The sequence below is a fragment of the Triticum aestivum genome, chromosome 7D, assembly GCF_018294505.1.
Source record: "Triticum aestivum cultivar Chinese Spring chromosome 7D, IWGSC CS RefSeq v2.1, whole genome shotgun sequence".
Lineage (NCBI taxonomy): Eukaryota > Viridiplantae > Streptophyta > Magnoliopsida > Poales > Poaceae > Triticum > Triticum aestivum.
In genome coordinates, this window is record NC_057814.1 from 594,923,889 (window position 1) to 594,942,145 (window position 18,257).

The following is an 18,257-nucleotide window of genomic DNA, read 5'->3' on the forward strand; positions in this document are numbered from 1 at the left end:
TAACCGAACAGACCGCCCGCCATGAAAGAGAAATAACCTGAGACACGTCGGACAAGAGCCGACTCCTGTAAGCTTGCCTTACTCCAACACCACTCACCCACCGCAGCCGTTGGCATATTTGCCACAAAAGCCCTGACAAGTGGCATCGGATCTCTCTCGATCTAGGATCCTAGCTAGGGTTCATGGACAAGGAAGGGAATTCGAAAACACTGTAGCTATCCGCCCAACCACCCTTACAACTAAAGGTTCGATTACAACAAATTGGCCGAAGCCGACTTCCATTCCAAGCCAAGTCCAAATAAGCTACAGGACGAGTTAAGTGGCCGACGACCGTTACACTATATTGGGTCCAGACTGGGTCTACTATCCAAGGAGAGGCTTGGCTTCATGCGAACGGGCCGCTTTTCCGGCCCATGAGCCCCCTTGAATGATCCCACGCTCGCATCCTTTGCCGGATCAGCACCAGGACTTCACTCTGTTGTGGCCTCTTCTTGCTTGTCTTCAGAAGCACCATGATCACCTTCAGTAGATGGCTTGGCGACGCTGACACCCATGTTCTACAAGTTGAAGTTGTTTCCGTGACCAACAAGACGACCCCCACTAACCTCATGCATCTACTGGCCCGATCAGCCGGTGACACCAAAGCGACTCTATCCATGCGATGTTCTCTGGTTGATCGTTACGCTTCACGCCAGCTGACTAGCTAGATAGTGTCATTTTCTAATTTTATTACCTTTCTTAACTACTTGCAGGTAACTTGACTACTTGGATATTGTAGCCTACGATGTTGTGTGTGGTTTCATTTCTGTGAAATGGACCAAGGTACACTGCCCTGTTTCTCAAAAAACGAAGGAGATTTAAGGTTTCCCTCATAATGGTCTGAGTAGAAGGCGAGCATCACGCCACGACAACATCTCTAAGAACAAAGCGGCGCCCATGGCGTCGTCTTCTCCCGATGTAGCCAACTACCAAGATTGCAGCTTTCACCTGTTCAACCGTCGAAGCTTCTCCAGATCCATGGCCCTATCCAAATGCCCCATTCAGAAGCCGTAGGAGTTTGGACCCAGTTGGTATTCAACCCATTGGTCATTTCCTGCGTATGCCACGCTAATTCCAAATTCATCATATGTTACATATAACCCCTCAATCGGTGGCACTTCAATTGGCTTCTCCGGCCCATAGGTAAGCCCAACGGGGTCAAATCATATGTTCTTCATAGCACTAGGCCTCTAATCGACGGCTTTAGCAAACCGCGCGCTTCCATTTTTGTTTTTGTTTTCTGAATGTTATAAACGGTTTTAGCAAAGCACGCCCTTCCATTTCTATTTTTATTTTGTGAATGTGTTATGCACAGTTTTAGCAAACCGCGCCCTTCCATTTCTACTTTTATTTTGCGAATGTGTTATGCACGGTTTTAGCAAATTGCGCTCTTCTAGGATATGAATTCCCAACAGTGTGTGCACATTATTATGATTGAAGACCTGCCAGTGTGCAGTGTAGGATATTAACACTCTTAATTTCTTAGCACGATGGAACAGGCCCACAGGGCATTAACGTACACTTGACCTAATCCATCGAAATGAATAGTAGGGCAGCCGCCTGGTCTGAAATGACAGGGCCTCCCATTATTAATTCATCTAGTAGTATAATCAAGCTTGTCAGATCGACATTACTTATTATCCTGTCTAAGTCGTACGGGGTGCACCATATGTATCCGAGCAAAATTAACCGCGAGATTTATTGGTGTGCGATCATACACCACACACACCTGGATACTGTGATTAGTGGAACCGAACCAAATCCCCAACGGAGACATATATGGCGGTGAAACTTAATTATCGCGATCATAATTAACAACCGAATTCGGCGTCGATCGGATGCGGTAAAAAGAAAACTACTGTAGTGTAATTTGTCGTGTCATTTACTTATCGACTAAGAACAAGAATGCAATAAACAAGAGCGGAGGTCCATTCATGTATCATTAATACTCGTGAAGACATCCTAATTACTACTACTGGATCACGGCGCAGATCTTCTGCCCTGATATATTTGCATGCATGCGTCGATCCTGCATGCATGTCGGATATATAGCTAGCTGCTGCACTGGCTCAGTACGTACGTCCTGGAGCCAATTTACACGCGGAGGAATATATTCAATCAATCAATATACACACACGTACGCATCTTAGCCCAGGGAAATCCGCGGGAGTATTTTGTATCCTAGCCTGGCACTCGCAGGCTAATTGCCATTTGCCACAATGTACGTTCCTGCATGCGTACCAGATATTCCTGCAGACGTATGAACATGCGTCCTAAATCCACTTATTATATTTGTTGGTTAATTTAGCTAGTACTAGTATTTATTAAGGCTGGATCGATCGACGCTTGCATTTTGTTCCTGTGTGAAACAAAGGGGTGCAAAGTAAAAATAAACTAGACGCGAGGTAATTGTTTGTTGGGCCTACTACCTGCTGAGGACTGGCTGGCTTCAAATGGTTGCACAGAGGGTTCACTCCAGTGTAAGTATGTACTACGAGTTGAAGGCCGTGTCCCGTGTGGTTGTGCGTGCATGGGTGCCTGCACTGAGACACACGTGGTAATATACTGTAAAAGGTCTAAAAAAACAGTATGTCCCTATTCACCATGCACACTGTAACTATCGAATACGTACGGTTTACCGCACGGACACACACACACTGGCGAAATATCAGTAAACAACTGAGGCACGGAGAAACTCCTGCTGATATCCAGTGAGTAGACTAAACATACGAAAGTACGTACTTAGGACCGTGTATATACGTATCTTGCCATCATGGCATTCAGGCTCACATGCACCTGCCTACTAGTAACGGTTCCCACCACGTGCCGGCCGGCCGGCCGGCCCGTACGTGCGCTGGTCGACACTAACTTGGCACGTACACGTACACTTAAGTAAGTGCATATCGATCTGTATGCCGCGTTACGGACGGCCGGCTGCGTGCGTTCGTACGCCATGCATGCATGCATGCACGTGATGCGATCATGCCAAATTGCCAACGCGTATCTTAGGCTAGCTATAGCTAGCTAGCTCTTGATCGGTCGATGATCAATGTAATGCACGTACTGGCTTACGTACAGTGGGCATGTATATAGTCGTATAAGTATAGGATCTATGCGTATATCGCACACTGTAGATCGATACATATAACCCCTAGCTAGCTAGAGCTAGCCCATGGCCACATAGTTACTCCACTATTAATGATCGATGAAGTTCCTACTATGTGCTTGCATGTGTTTGTCATAACATTGTCCCATGCCTATTGTCAAAGGCGAAAAACATCAATGTCGATGACATGCATATGATGGATCCAACGACATACATAGATCTGTGAAACAGTGGCCTCGCTTGCGCTAACTAGGGCAAAGGACGTACCGCCGCGCATACCAAGCCTAGGCATGGCCTCCTTTACTACTGCCTCTGAGGCCAAATCTCTGGGAGCAGGATCGTGCTCACACGGAATTCAATGCTAGTGCAACTAATGCATGCATGCACGCATGTCAGCATGTTGATCCAGTTAATAATGCCGTGATGATATCCATCGTCGATCCGTTGGGCCTTGTTTCATTGTCCTTATTTCTTCCCTTTGTCTCTTGCATACAAATGCCAGGAGAGATTGGGCCGATCTGAATCTGAGAGATACTATTTGTGTGTGTGTGTGTGTGTGTGTGTGTGTGTGAGAGAGAGAGAGAGAGAGAGAGAGAGAGAATACGTACACGGAAGCCATACATTGTGTACAAACTAGGATCGATGGATCGTGTACGGTGTACCTACGTACCCGTGTCACACTCAAAGCGGGTAACATGCGCGCGCACGTGATGACATGCAAGTCAACGAGCAGCTAGCTAGCCAGCCATGCATGCAAGCTTGAATACCACATGTCGTTGGATACATGAATTTGGATGTACCGTAGCATGCATCCATAGCGAAAGATTCGTGCACGTTTGCACGAAAGATCCACACGGGTGGCGGGCGACATGAATAGCCAATTATCATCGAGCAATGTCACGTCGTACGTGCGCGATCATTCCTTTTGCGCGTGTACGTGGTAACCACACACAAGCACGAAGTACTACATACAAATTTCCGTGCGTACATAGCCGTATGCATTCAAGTGTGTGTTTTCTAATTAAGCTTCGGAATGCCAAATATGCTACATCTACCAGCCTACGGTTGTTACGTAATCTTCCATAACTAAACTTTTATCCCCCTGATTTCAACCGGGGTGGGCCTCAGCCACTAACCCTTATCCAATTAATTATCTCCACATCACTCTTTACGTAAAATTCTCACGTAATTTTACATGGGTCTACGATTACTCTCGAAATGCCATGTTAATTTTTTTAAGGAATGTCAAGTTAGAGATGCACTACCATCATGCATGATACGCCAAGTGGTAGAATAGCAAGACATGCATGCTACGCCAAGCAGGGGCGGAGCCAGGATTTGGACATGAGGGGGGCGAAAAGCTAAAACCATTTCTTATTCATTTTAATTCATCTGAAGTTCTGTCTACCATATACATAACATTATTAGTATAATTGTTCTTCTCTAATTCGTTTCTGAACTTTTCGAGAAAGAAACTTAAGAATTTCTTTTTGCACGATATGTAGGTATAGTTCGGATAGACAACAGCATTTATTTGCTATAATAAGGCAACAACTTCAATGGTTCGAGAAAATAAATAAGCCAACAGCTTCAGCAGTTCAAGAAGATTACCTTGATTTGTAGATTGTGGAGATTCATCGTTATCTCTATAAGCACAATCTTCAAAAGTTAACACCTCATGAAATCATCAAGAAAAGAAATTGTTATTTTTTACTAAAGTATATTATATATGTTGTCATTCTCAAAATAGAAGAATCTTTCGTACTTGATGGAATTAATTGTACTTTAAGCTTTAGTTGCTTGTACAACCATATTTGCAGCTGTTTGTACAATTGCTCTCCAAAATATAAAATGATAATGTATGGATATTCTCTGAGGCAAGGTTGATAAGTACCTTCCAGAATATAAAAGGGTTGTGCTTGTTCGTTCTTATTAGCAGGGAGTTCCCAAATTTGTTGGAGCTTACTGGGTCACTCTCATAAGTTGTGCTTCCAATTCTACATTGTTCTGCGACTTCCATCGACGCCACAACCTCTTGATCAGCGATATTGTTATTTGCAATAGGTTCCTCCTCATATGGATTTACATTTTCGACACCAGTAATGTTGGAGGTTGAAGTCGAAGAAATTGGCTTGAAAAAAGAATTTATCCCCTTAATTGTTGGTGCCTTTTGTTTCATCTTTGACTACTATAGCAAAAAAAACTTGATTAATAGATTAATGACCTTAATTACACATAATACCAATTGACCAAACTAAGATTGTATAATTCAAAACAGAAATCTTAATACCTTCTTCCTCTATCTGATCTCTCGATGTTTAGCCGTGCTCTGATCTGTATGTAGCCTACATTTGACACCGGAGAGGACACTGTAAATCAACCGATGGCGTCGTCATGATGAGCGGGCAGCGGCAATGGTAGACACAGATAGGCACGAGCGGCGACCGGCGGCAGCGCTGGCAGCGGAAAAAAGACGCCCTAGGGCAGAACATACATGTACGCACGTTCAGATTATCGGTGAAAAGAGTAGTTTTTTTTTGTTTAGGAAAGTCAAAAGAGTAGCTAGCCAGGCCACCACGTACATGCCTACGTGGGCCATTGGGCTTTGGCTTCCGATAATTTGTGTAGCCAGTTCAATTAATAATTTGTATGTGGGCTAACCATGCAATTAGCTCCGGCCAATTAGCACACATAGTATAGTACCTGTTACAAATCATTGAGGGGGCGAGCGATTGGCAGGGGTCTAGCCCCTGCTCGCCCCTCCCTGTCTCCGCCCCTCACGCCAAGTAGCAGGACATGCATGTATGGTGCCAAATGTGATCGGCCATATGGTTCCTACATAGAGAGTGGAGATTTACATTTTTCAAAGATGTTATTGAAATTGCAAACATTAGTTCTCTAATGTGTATTACACAGTCATATTTTCGCACTAATTTTTGCGGTAAACACTTGTCATAAGAAGATGTTCAAGGGAAGCGACTCTTGGTGTGGTGGAGCTATGCGGGCATGACTTCATCTTTCAGGGTTCTAATCCTGATGGTAACGTTTACGAGGCTCTTTGGGAAGAAATAAATTTGGAGAAGAAAAATGGGAACTACAATCCTAAGAATAAGAACTCCTTTCATGTCCATACGTATCGCAGGAATGCACCAAAGAAATTTTCCACAATGTGGAAGCCAGACATGAGTCTCATTAACCCCCATTGAAAACTTTGTGTGTAATTTGTGGTTGCCACCAAACTGAAGCTGGATTTTTCTGAATAGACCGAGACCTCGAAAATCTCAATCAGCTAGGACTAAGGAAAACTCAATAGTCAAGCCTTAGCAAAACCCTAAAAATTTGGTGAGACTCGCATGATTATTCATCTCTGTCATCCGGACGTGACACGTGCATTTATCCGGCCGCGTGGTAACTACTACTACTTCATCACGTAACGTAAGACATTTTTTGACACTACATACGTAGGCTCAATACGTGCAAATGTACTAGCTTCGCGCAGCCGGTTACTACCGCAAATTATCTGAGCAAATGCTAACCCACACGATAAGTGACACATGTGGCACGAAGCACTTTGACCCTGACCTTTTTTATAACTAAAGTTGTTATCTGAAAAGAAAAAATAAACAAAAAATGGAACTTGCCATCCGAAAAGAAATTTCTCATGCTTGAAAACTAAAGTTGACATCCTCCACTAGTAGAAAAAGGGCCATTTGTCCCGGTTCGTAAGGCCCATCTGTCCCGGTTGAGGAACCGGGACTAAAGGGTCGTTATTAAAGCCCTAGGCCTTTAGTCCCGGTTCTTACACGAACTGGGACAGATGGGCCTCCACGTGGCCGCTGCGGCGAGCCTAGGCAGGAGGGCCTTTGGTCCTGGTTGGTGGCACCAACCAGGACCAAAAGGCATCCATGCGTCAGCAGCTGGCAGGAGCTGAGGTTATTGTTTTTTAAGGGGGTGGTTTAGGAGCTTTAGGGGTTAATTTAGGTTGTTAGCTAGCTAATAGAGAGAAGTGTCCTCTCTTATCTCCGTGCTTGGTTTACCAACGCTAATGCTATGCCTAAACATGGCTTAGATTGAAGTGAAGGCAACATGTGGTGCATGTCGAAAGTAATACTAATCCTAAGTTGATCAAGTTTGGATTGTACTACTTTCAACATGCACCACATGCATGTTGCCTTCACTTCAATCCAATCCATGTTCATTTCACCCACTGATATATAATAACTCTTCATGCTTGCATCATGCATCATCATAATAACAAGTCCTACTAATCATCATCATACAACTTCTACTCGCTATTAATAACAAGTCATACGATCATCATCCTCATAGTTATCGAACCAACCCTACTTAATTGTTCTTAGCACATGATCATCAGTATTAGGTAGGACCTAAATACCCTCTTTAAGGTAAAATAGCATAAAACAATATAGACCATGACTCTCCATTATGGAGAATGGAGATCATCATGTCTCCAATTCTTGCGCTTCGCTTCCTTTTGCTTCCAAGAACCTCCTTACGACTGTTCATACATTTTTTCCATTCTTTGATTTTCATGTCTCCGCTTCTTTTAGAAATCTGGTATGGACAGTTGAGATTCGTAGGATGACCAGGCTGTATGTTCAAAACATCAAGGCTACCATTCTGATACATCAAATGAGGCACACAATCCATCGGGATTCTCTGTTGAAAAACATAGTAATAACTTCATAGTTAGCAATGATGTACTAGTTTTAGAAGTATGCAAAAGATGCACGGACGTCGTAATAGTGAAAAATCTTACAAGGGTATCTCCATGGAAGTTACCATAGTTCAACACGTGCACTAGTGGCACGTATTGACCATAATGTTGAGGAGTTTGATTGTAGATATTGTAATTCTCAAGATCATTACAAAATGCGATCAGATGATTTTTCTCCTGATAAGTTAATTCGGAGCCTTTAGTGTAGTAGGTTCTGTCCACCATCTTCTGCACATTCTTTGAAGAATGAAAATAAGCTGTCAATGGAAATAAGCTGTCAACTATTTTGAAATAAACAATATAAATTAGCTAATAACTATGTTTGAGAAACTCACATAGCGGTAGAATTGGAGGCGTATCAACAAGGACCCAAATGTCCATATTGTCTTGCTCGATTTCTGGATCACCAAGATCCATGGTGACAAGCATATCCTCATAAAAACCATACATCTTGCAAAGTGCTTCCCATTTTTTGCAACCAAAATGGGTTACGCTCTCAGAATTGTACAACTTTACTTCAAAATCCACACCATGATGGGTCCTTAGGTGAATTTTCTTTGTTTCGAAACTTTCATGGTCTTCAAAACCCATCCTCTCCAAGACATAGTGTCTTGCATGGCATGGGATAAGCTAGTCGAATTGTAAAAGATGAAAAGTACATGTTAAAATATTTGAAGTCGTGCTTAATTACGAAAAAAACACTTGTCGTCGTTGCGTACCGTTTCAACATCGAAGGTCTCCTCGAGCTTAATGCTGAAGCGCCGATCTTCGTCCAGGTGAGGCCTGGCGCACAGACCTCGGTCGTCGTGGCACCAGTCGCACTCCCCCGGGAGACTTTCGTCATCCGAGTACGACATTTCCTATGTTCATAATTCAAAGATTAAACTTGTACAATTAAATGTATGTACTACAAAAACTAAATTAGAACATTATTATTCATCACGGGTTGACTATCGGTCTGTCGAGTCTTTTCTTGAAAACTCTCAGATCACGTGGTGTATATATTCGACCGTCGGTGATGGTAGCTCCTCCTTTCGTTCTCGAGTGCATTACACCAAACTGTATAGAACACGGGAAGGAAGGAGAAGCTACCCCCACGACAACAGTCGGGACTCTTCGTCCTCTCATATATGGTGGAGACTCTCCCTCACTGATTCCTCTCTGACATTTGCGACCGTCGGTGATGGTAGCTCCTCCTTTCGTTCCCGAGTGCATTACACCAAATTGTCTAGCACACGGGAACGAAGGAGAAGCTACCCCCACGACAACAGTCGGGATTCTTCGTCCTCTCATATATGGTGGAGACTCAACAGACTTAATGTCAACCCGAAATATCGTTTAATTATATGGAGATTTGGCTGGTCTCACCTCGAGGTCGGAGGGGGTCGGTGACAGGGATGATGGAGGGGGCTCCTAGATTTCTGCAAAAACATAAACCCTAGAAGCTATCAACTAATCAAATGCATACGCCTTGCATAGTGCTCTCCAATTTTAGCATTCACAGTAGGAGTAGTTTTCCAATTTGAGCATTCAATAAGCAAAACCAAATCATAAAATAAAGTAGTATTCAAATTAGCATGCATTCAATTATAAGCAAAACTACATCATCTCTTGCATCCGTACATCGTCGAATATTATCACTAATACACCTCGAAAAGTATCATACATATAGCAATGCTAATACAACTAGAACCATAGCGCCCGACGTGTATCGGCGTGGGTGGTGGACACCCAAAGAGAAGGAACCATCACAGGATCATAGCTCCAGTGAGATACCTTAAGAACCTGCCAGGTATTGTCGAACCTGCCCTCCAACGCAACCATGTAGCGACGGACGTGCTCGTCCTCCTCGCTGACACGGCGACGTACCACCTCCGCGGTGTCCGGAAGCCTCGACACCGTCACTGGCCAACACGACCGCCACCAAACAAGGTTCGGATCAACGGCGGGCTGGCTCCTCACCAACCTACGCCCCTCGGAAGGTAGCACCTCCCAATACCAGCTCGGCGGAGCCCAGTCCTGGACATGGCCCCTCTGATCAAGCAGGCCTCCTCCGCCGAGTCGACGACGAGAATGCGGGATAGGCATCGTCGACGTTGATGCGGGAATAATTGCTTGAACTGAAAAAATAAACTAGTTCTATTAATTTTCTTGCTAAAAATAAACTACTTCTATAGTAAAATAAAGTAGTTTTATTAAATCAACTAGTTCAACTACTAAGCACTTACTATAAATAAAATAAAGTAGTACTTACTAAAAATAAACTACTTCTATATATAGTAAAATAAAGTAGTTTTATTAAATCAACTAGTTCAACTACTAAGCACTTACTATAAATAAAATAAAGTAGTACTTACTAAAAATAAACTAGTTTAACTAGTTCTATTATTATTTTTAACTAATTATATTAAACACTTTCTAAGTAGTACTTACTAAAATTTATCGGGGAGGGGGGTATATCGACAACGACATACCCGATAAAAAGTAAGAAGAGGAAGAAGAAGAAAAAAAAAAGGAGAAGAAGAAAGGAATACAGGAGGAGATCGAAGAAAAAAGGAAGAAAAAAAGAGGAGAAGAAGAAAGGAATAGAGGAGAAGAAGAAGAAATAGAATAATATATTATTCTATTTCTTCTTCTTCTCCTCTATTCCTTCTTCTTCTCCTCTTTTTTTTTCTTTTTCATCTTCTTATTTATTTCTCCTCTTCTTCCTCTCCTCTTCTTCTTCTTCTTCTTCTTCTACTTCTTCTTCTGCTTCTTCCTCTCCTCTTCTTCTTCTTCTTGTTCTCCTTCTTCCTCTTCTTATTTTCCTTTTTCCTCTCCTGCTTTTTCTTCTAAATATTGAACATATACATAAATGACTTTGATCATACACAATTTTCCTATACATACGCAATATGAACATATACATAAATTGACAAAGAAAATTCTATGAACAAAAAAATATCATAAAAATTCTATGAACAAAATTACAACAGAAAAAAATCATAAAAATTCTATGAACAAAATTACAAAAGAAAAAAATCATAAAAATTCTATGAAAAAATTGTCATATTCTTTACATATGAACATACAAATATTTGCATATTCAACAATAATATCACCAAAAAAATCTATGAACAGAATTTTTTTACAACAACTAAATTAACTACACATCTAAATTAATACAACTACACATCTAAACTTAATTAGGAAAATGCATATGCAGAGGGCGCCCGGCAACGATCGAGGAGAATGAGCTCACTGCAGGGGGGCCGCGACGAGGAGGCAGGGCACGGGGATGGCGGCGAGGAGGCAGGGCATAGCGACGGCGATGAGGAAGCAGGGCACGGCGACGGCGCCGGTGGGGTAGGGGCGCGGCGACGGGCGACGAGGAGGCAGGGCCGGCGGCATCGGGGCAGGGGTGGCGCGGGGTGGCGACGGCGTCAGGGCGGCGCGGGACGGTGTCGGAGGCAGGGGCGACGACGGCGACGGCGAGGCAGAGGGGCAACCTGGCGGCGTCGTCGGGGCGGGGAAGACGAACTGAATGAAAATTTTCACAAGTCTTGCTTATATAGACGGAGCATTGGTCCCGGTTCGTGGTACCAACTGGGACCAATGCCACCTTTAGTCCTGGTTGGTACCACCAACCAGGACCAAAGGTCTCTTTTCAGCAGCCCAAAGGGCGGGAAGCAGAGGCGTTTGGTCCCGGTTCATGGCACCAACCGGGAGCAAAGGGCCACGAACCGGGACCAAAGGGCGGCCTTTGCTCCCGGTTGGTGCCACGAACCGGTACCAATGCACCCCATGGGTCCCGGTTGGTGCCACCAACCGGGACCAAAGGCCTTGTGCTGCCCGCGTCGCGGCCAAAAGTTTAGTCCCTCCTCGCTAGTTGAGAGAGCTCGAGAGTGGTTTATAAGCGCTGCTGCGCCCACCCTCTCGAGCTCCCCTCAACTCCAGGCTTTCGGGCCTAATCTGTTACATGTGCCTGTGGGCCTACTAGGCCTGCTGTGGGCCTGAATCCTGGCCCACCTGGCTGGTTGGGTTTCTAATCGTATTCAGGCCGTGGTGGCCCAGTAGGCGGCATTTTTTTCCAGTTTTTTTGTTTTGTTTTTTGCAGTTTTCAGATTTGATTTTGAGTGATTTTTTCCTACTATTTAATATTACTGTGTTTTATCATTATACTCAATTTGGTAATTTTAGGTTATTTTAAATATCTGTTTTAATGAAAAACAAATTTTGTTATTTTAGTTTGCTATTAAAGTTTCTAACAAAAAAATTCTTTATGAATTTTTTTGCTTTTAATGTTTTGAACAGAAAATTCTTAGATAATTTTAGTTGCATAAATTTTATATAATATTAGTTTCAAAAATACTAGCGGTTTATAAAAGATTTTTAGTTGATTCCTTTTGCTTTTAGTTGCATAAATTCTTAGAAAATTCTTTTTGCTTTTAATGTTTTGAAAAGAAACAGAAACTTTCAACCTTTTTGAACTTATTTGAACTCCAGACTTTTTCTGTGTTCAAAATGGACCATTCAACCAGGACCTCATTAATTTTCAACCCTTTCTGACTTCATTTGTTATTTTTCATGCATTTACTGATTTGGTTGGGCTAAATGACCCTAAAATTGAAAAGCATTTCAAATGAACTCTGAAAAGGTTGAAAGTTGGCATGGCATCATCATTTCACCCACATAGCATGTGCAAAAAAGTAGAGAGGGTTACGGCCAAAACTGGATGCACTTGGTGTACAAAACGGACAATCTCTTTCGAAGTATCAGGGTTTCATACGGAAACTCGTCTGTTACAAAGGGATATCATTTTTTTGAACTTATTTGAATTCCAGACTTTTTCTGTGTTCAAAATGCACCATTCAAAGCCACATCATCAATTTTCAACCCTTTCTGACTTCATTTGTTATTTTTCATGCATATATTGATATTTTTCTGTGTTCAAAATGTACCATTCAAAGCCCCATTCAAAGTTATATATATGACCCTGAAAATTGAAAAGCATTTCATTTCATACGGAAACTCGTCTGTTACAACATGCATTTCATTTCTTCACATGTAACTGCAGTGATATTGTAGATCAAAGGCATCATCATAATAGCTGTGGAGAGAAAGTCTTCACTATTTCTTCGCTTGTCCTTTGCTTATTGCGCCGTAACCATGGATAATCTTCATCGTTTATCAGGAAGCTTGGGTCAGCCTTGACTTTGAAGGGAGGAATTTCATGAAACTTTTCATAATCTTCAGACATGTCTGTCTTGCCCTCCACTCCCACGATGTCCCTTTTTCCTGAAAGAACTATGTGGCGCTTTGGCTCATCGTATGATGTATTCGCTTCCTTATCTTTTCTTTTTCTCGGTTTGGTAGACATGTCCTTCACATAGATAACCTGCGCCACATCATTGGCTAGGACGAATGGTTCGTCAGTGTACCCAAGATTATTCAGATCCACTGTTGTCATTCCGTACTGTGGGTCTACCTGTACCCCGCCTCTTGACATATTGACCCATTTGCACTTAAACAATGGGACCTTAAAATCATGTCCGTAGTCAAGTTCCCATATGTCCAATATGTAACCATAATATGTGTCTTTTCCCCTCTTGGTTGCTGCATCAAAGCGCACACCACTGTTTTGGTTGGTGCTCTTTTGATCTTGGGCGATCGTGTAAAATGTATTCCCATTTATCTCGTATCCTTTGTAAGTCAATACCGTCGAAGATGGTCCCCTGGACAACGAGTACAACTCATCACAAACAGTGTTGTCACCTCTGAGACGTGTTTCCAACCAACTGCTGAATGTCCTGATGTGTTCACATGTAATCCAGTCGTCACACTGCTCCAGGTGTTTGGAGCGCAGACTGTTCTTGTGTTCATCGACATACGGGGTCACCAAGGTAGAGTTCTGTAGAACTGTGTAGTGTGCTTGAGACCAAGAATGCCCGTCCCTGCATACTATTGAGTCCCCTCCAAGCGTGCATTTTCCAGTCAGTCTCCCCTCATACCGCGACATAGGGAGACCTATCTTTTCAAGGCCAGGAATGAAGTCAACACAAAACCAATGACATCCTCTGTTTGATGGGCCATGGAGATGCTTCCTTCTGGCCTAGCACGGTTATGGACATATTTCTTTAGGACTCCCATGAACCTCTCAAAGGGGAACATATTGTGTAGAAATACGTGGCCCAGAATGACAATATCGTCGACTAGATGAACTAGGACGTGCGTCATGATATTGAAGAAGGATGGTGGGAACACCAACTCGAAACTGACAAGACACTGCGCCACATCTCTCCTTAGCCTTGGTATGATTTCTGGATCGTTCACCTTCTAAGAGATTGCATTGAGGAATGCACATATCTTCACAATGGCTAATCAGACGTTTTCCGGTAGAAGCCCCCTCAATGCAACCGGAAGCAGTTGCGTCATAATCACGTGGCAGTCATGAGACTTTAGGTTCTGGATTTTTTTTCTTTGGCATATTTATTATTCCCTTTATATTCGACGAGAAGCCAGTCGGGACCTTCATACTGAGAAGGTATGCAAAGAAGATTTCCTTCTCTTCTTTGGTAAGAGCGTAGCTGGCAGGACCTTCATACTGCTTTGGAGGCAAGCCGTCTTTTTCATGCAAACGTTGCAGGTCCTCCCGCGCCTCAGGTGTATCTTTTGTCTTCCCACACACGCCCAAGAAGCCTAGCAGGTTCACGCAAAGGTTCTTCGTCACGTGCATCACGTCGATTGAAGAGCGGACCTCTAGGTCTTTCCAGTAGGGTAGGTCCCAAAATATAGATTTCTTCTTCCACATGGGTGCGCGTCCCTCAGCGTCATTCGGAACAGCTAGTCTGCCGGGACCCTTTCCAATGATTACGTGTAAATCATTGACCATAGCAAGTACGTGATCACCGGTACGCATGGCGGGCTTCTTCCGGTGATCAGCCTTGCCTTTGAAATGCTTGCCTTTCTTTCGACATTGATGGTTGGTCGGAAGAAATCGACGATGGCCCAGGTACACATTCTTCCTGCATTTTTCCAGGTATATACTTTCGGTGTCAGCTAAAAAGTGCGTGCATGCGTGGTATCCCTTGTTTGTCTGTCCTGAAAGGTTACTGAGAGCGGGCCAATAGTTGATGGCTACAAACAGCAACGTGTGCGGGTTAAATTCCTCCTGTTTGTGCTCATCCCACACACGTACACCTTTTCCATTCCACAGCTGTAAAAGTTCTTCAACTAATGGCCTTAGGTACATATCAATGTCGTTGCCGGGTTTCTTAGGGCCTTGGATGAGAACTGGCATCATAATGAACTCCGCCTCATGCACATCCAAGGAGGAAGGTTATACATACATAGAGTCACGGGCAGGTGCTGTGATTGCTGCTATGCTCACCGAAAGGATTAATGCCATCCGCGCTTAAACCAAACCGTGCGTTCCTTGGGTCACCTGCAAACTTAGCCCAGTACTTTCTCTCGATTTTTCTCCACTGCGACCCGTCAGCGGGTGCTCTCAACTTCCTGTCTTTCTTACGACCCTCTCTGTGCCATCGCATCAACTTGGCATGCTCTTCGTTTCTGAACAGATGTTTCAACCGTGGTATTATAGGAGCATACCACATCACCTTCGCAGGAACCCTCTTTCTGGGGGGCTCGCCGTCAACATCACCAGGGTCATCTCATATGATCTTATACCGTAATGCACCGCATACCGGACATGCGTTCAAATCCTCGTACACACCGCGGTAGAGGATGCAGTCATTAGGGCATGCATGTATCTTCTGCACCTCCAATCCTAGAGGGCATACGACCTTCTTTGTTGCGTACGTACTGTCGGGCAATTCGTTATCCTTTGGAAGCTTCTTCTTCAATATTTTCAGTAGCTTCTCAAATCCTTTGTCAGGCACAGCATTCTCTGCCTTCCACTGCAGCAATTCCAGTACGGTACCGAGCTTTGTGTTGCCATCTTCGCAATTGGGGTACAACCCTTTTTTGTGATCCTCTAACGTGCGATCGAACTTCAGCTTCTCCTTTTGACTTTCACATTGTGTCCTTGCATCAAAAATGACCCGGCAGAGACCATTATCATCGGGCACATCGTTTGGTTCCTCTTGAGCTTCAGGAGCTTCCCCCGTTGCAGCATCACCGTATTCAGGGGGCACATAGTTGTCATCGTCCTCTTCTTCTTCGCTGTCTTCCATCATAACCCCTATTTCTCCGTGCTTCGTGCAAACATTATTGTGTGGCATGAAACCCTTATAAAGCAGGTGGGTGTGAATGATTTTCCGGTCAGAGTAAGACTTCATATTCCCACAATTAGGGCATGGACAACACATAAAACCATTCTGCTTGTTTGCCTCAACCACTTCGAGAAAATTATGCACGCCCTTAATGTACTCGGAGGTGTGTCTGTCACCGTACATCCATTGCCGGTTCATCTGCGTGCATTATATATAATCATGTGTGTCAAAAGTAAGAAAATTAGACAAATATCTATCTAAAGTAAGAATTTTTTCTTTCAGAAAGAAGATAAGAACAAGAGGCTCACCACGATGGTGCCGACGACGAGATCGGCGTGGGCGATCGACGGTGGTGAAGACAGGGACGGGGCATGATGGACATTTCATCGAACACCTCATGTGCATAGGAGGTCGTGCTTCAAGAGGATAAAGCTTAACTAGTGTGGCTCGGGCATTTCATCGAACACCTCATGTGCATAGGAGGTGAGCTAGAGCACCCCAATGCCCTCCCCTCGCCGGCCAGAAAAACAAAGCACTGCGGAGTGCTCTGCTGCGATGATGGGGTATATATAGGCAACTCATTTGTCCCGGTTCGTGGCAGGAACCGGGACTAATGTATGTGGGCCAGGAGCGAGGACCATTGGTCCCGGTTCGTGCCTAGAACCGAGACAAATGGGTCCAGACGAATCGGGGCCAATGCCCACGAGGCCCCGGTCGGCCCCCTGGGCTCATGAACCGGGACGAATGCTCCCCATGGGTCCCGGTTCGTGCAGTACCGGGAGTAATGGGCTGGCCAGGCCCGAACCAAAGCCCTGTTTTCTACTAGTGCTCGCGTCACTAAATTTGCCATAAAAATGTTCGGAGTTGCCATGTATTCGTGCCACACATGTGGCACTTATCAGGGTCCAATACTAATGTGTGCATTTCGAGTGGCAATGGACAAATTTGAGCCCCCATATGTCCGCGGACTGTAGGGGCCGAGTCACATTTGTCCGCCCCTATAACGGCACACTTCATCACCCCCCAAATCAATGCAACTTATGAAACGTAGATCATTCGATAGGATACATTTTCGACATTCAATAGTTCAATGTACGACATTTCATAGTTCAACATACAAACAATTTTAAAATTTAAAACATAGCCACTAAGAAAAAAACATAGGAGCTGACAACATAGTTCAACATAGGACATGACATACTATGAAATTGAACCTAAAGACAAGACAAATTGTATCGGCCATAGTTTAATTCACAACAGGTACCGGCACCGTACCCGCCCTTTTGGGCAGCCTGGAGCTGACTATGAAAAAATGTCCCTGCCGCTGCTCCACTCATACTGTGATGACGACCTGCTCTTGCTCGACCAGTGTCGGGATGGCCGGGAGGTTGGCCGACGGCTGGATCCGTGGTGGGCTGTTGGGGACGGCACCCAACCATGGGTCTCCACCCATGACTAGCAGAGCGTGATCCGAAGGCGAGCTGCTGCCCTTCCTCGGCCTGGAGGAGCTCCATCCGGATTTGGAGCTAGACACGGGAAAGAGAAGAGAGGAGAGGGGCGGAGAGGAGACATGGGTGAGAATGGGAGCTAGGGTTAGGGTTTTGGGTATTTCAGTCGGAGGGGGATCTTATGGGGTACGTGTGGGCTAGGCCTATGTGGGCCAATGTGGAGGACATGTCCAAACACTACAAAAAAAAATACACTTCCGTGATGATACGTGTTTGTCACAGTAGGTCGCGTTTTTTGTCATGCATGTACATCCATGACAAATTTATGATAGAATCAAGATAGTCATACCTGTGCTGTCGTAGAAGTGTTCCATGACATTACCAAAATTATCATGACGGAATTGTCCACTTCCATGACGATAAATCACGCGTCACAGAAGTGCTTTCGTCAAGGGTGACCGACACGTGGCATCCACCGTAACGGAACGCCGTTAAGCTATCGGGTTGAGTTTTGGATCCGATAACCCGTTAACAGCCCCGACCAATGGGGATTTTCCACGTGTAAAATCATCATTGGCTAGAGGAGACACGTGTCAGGTCCGCGTTGGAACAGGTGTCACCCATCCAATGGGCGAGACGCGCCTATGATATGTTGACACGTGGACCGGCTCATCAAGTTTAAATGGGCCGGCCCAACTGAAGGCCCACAAGAT